Source organism: Ictidomys tridecemlineatus, chromosome 11 (assembly GCF_052094955.1).
Source record: "Ictidomys tridecemlineatus isolate mIctTri1 chromosome 11, mIctTri1.hap1, whole genome shotgun sequence".
Classification (NCBI taxonomy): domain Eukaryota; kingdom Metazoa; phylum Chordata; class Mammalia; order Rodentia; family Sciuridae; genus Ictidomys; species Ictidomys tridecemlineatus.
Genome location: NC_135487.1, coordinates 86,082,213 through 86,084,398, shown reverse-complemented (window position 1 = coordinate 86,084,398; position 2,186 = coordinate 86,082,213). Strand labels below are relative to the sequence as shown.

At 31.7% G+C, this 2,186-nt stretch overlaps 1 non-coding gene across 1 annotated transcript; it reads left to right on the top strand.

The window, feature by feature from the left end:
- Window positions 1–1,736: 1,736 nt before the first annotated feature.
- LOC120891045 (U6 spliceosomal RNA) lies at window positions 1,737–1,845 on the top strand. Its single transcript, XR_005735478.1, has one exon. It is a non-coding gene; the product is annotated as a U6 spliceosomal RNA (small nuclear RNA).
- The last annotated feature ends 341 nt before the right edge of the window (window positions 1,846–2,186 follow it).

Genomic DNA, 2,186 nt, shown 5'->3' with positions numbered 1-2,186 from the left:
TCTTTGAACAAACTAAATTGGAGGGACATGAGCAAAAGAGGATTTGGCTCAACTAACAGCTACGGGAGGAACTTCAGCTATGAAAGCACAATGGGTGCACAAAGTCTCAAGAACAATCGAACCCTGGTTTTAAATACCATGAGAATTTCCTTTCTTCATCTTTTCTAATTACCAGGTCAGCCATCACTTGGCTGTTCCCATTTAGTAAAGTGTTTAGGCCTAGACCAATTACTATGGCCAAGTCAGCAAAAATCATATAAAAATGGTAGCACCATTTGAAATCACATGGATAGAGGGATAAAAATGTATAACAATCATAAAATGTGCTTTGTGCCTGGCACTCTTCTAAGCATTTTACATGTGTTCATTCACTTATTGTTCACAATTCTCTAATGAGGCATTATTATTATTTCCATTGTATAGGAGAAGAAGTAGAGACAAAAGTCATTTTTAAATGTGCACAAAGCAATAGTCTTATTTATTATGAAATTAAAATTTTAAGATAGTCAGCATACATGTTTACCTGAACTTAGATTCAGAACAGAGCTCTGGCTTACCCCAGATTCCTGGGGCAGATAAATAAATAGATAGATAGATAGATAGAGATAGATAGATGATAGATAGGTAGATAGATGGATAATTGGCAATTGAGAGAAATACATAATTACTATAAACTTTTGTCTTGAGGTTTTAGGTGATGGGTTGATTTTTAAATTTCTCTATAATTTATCTAAAAGTCAAATTTTAATAAAAACTACCTTCTTACTTTTATAATCAGATAAAATGATAACACTTTCAGTAAATATCAACTCTCTAAGACTGAAGACTAAGTCAGTTTATTTGGCTCTGTTAAAACACAGGATGGTTTTTAAATGAATCAATCTGTTATAGTAAAGAAAAGAAAACAGAGAGTCATGAGACAAACATATATTGAAGATGAAATAAGTTGAATGAAGTTGTAAAGCAGAACACAATATGGAGGAAATGAAATATAAGAGGAAACTAGTGTCACAAATCTTAGGCTCAGAGTCTTCAAAGAGAGAACCATTCTCCAATGGAAGAATAGTTAAAAGAAAGTGGTTTCTTCAAAGTAGGTACACAGAATAACTGCACTGGAAAACCCCTATCTGCTTCTCATGCCATATATTACAGCATTTATACCCAACAGAAAAATGATCACTAAACACTTCTCCAGAAATAATACAGTTCCTTAGAACTCCAAATTTGAATATGAGCAGTATTCAAATGTCTCAGTCTGGTCCAATCCTACTCTTAGTAAATAAAATATTCATGCTCAAATATCTAGCATAAATAGTATAAGAAAAGACATTGACATGGTTTTTAAATAGATATGATTGGTCTTATAAAATACATTGGGTCAATAGCTAAAAATCATTTCTACATTTAGAATATAGTAAAAGTGAGAAAAACAAAGTACAAAATAAGAAATGAACCCAAGTATTTAATAATGACAACACCTATAAAATCACTAAAGTTTCCAGTTAAAGAACTGAGGTTGGATATTTTTCATGGAGTTATTTCTTCAATCCATTCAAAAGTTGCTTATAAAAGACACATTTAAGGGTTGGGGTGGTGGCTTAGTGGTAGTGTGATCACCTACCATGCAGGAGGCACTGGGTTTGATCCTCAGCACCACATAGAAATAAAATAAAGATATTGTGTCCACCTAAAACTAAAAAATAATTTTTAAAAGACACATTTAAAATATAAGTACAGTGCTCCATTTCAGTAGCAAGTATACTAAAACTGAAAGGATAATGAAGGAGATTAATGTGGCCTTTGCTAAAGAATGACAAGTAATTTTATGAAGTACTCCACATTTTTATATTATACACTAAAAAATAGTTAAGAATGCACATTTTGTGTTATGCCATTTTTACCACAATAAAAAAGTCATAGGGACATAGGAATATTGAGTATAAAAAGGATTGACATATGTTAATTCAAAGAAAGCTGATATAGTAGAATGGATACCAACATAAAAAACTTTAAGGTAAATAGCATTACTAGAGATAGGAAGTTCACTTCTTGTTGGGGAGTTAAATTCACTGGGAAGAGATAATAATTCTAAACTTACATGGGCCTAATAACAGTTTCAAATACAATCATCCTCAAAACTTGTATTTTCCACATTTGTGAATTTCTCCACTCACTAAAATCCGTTT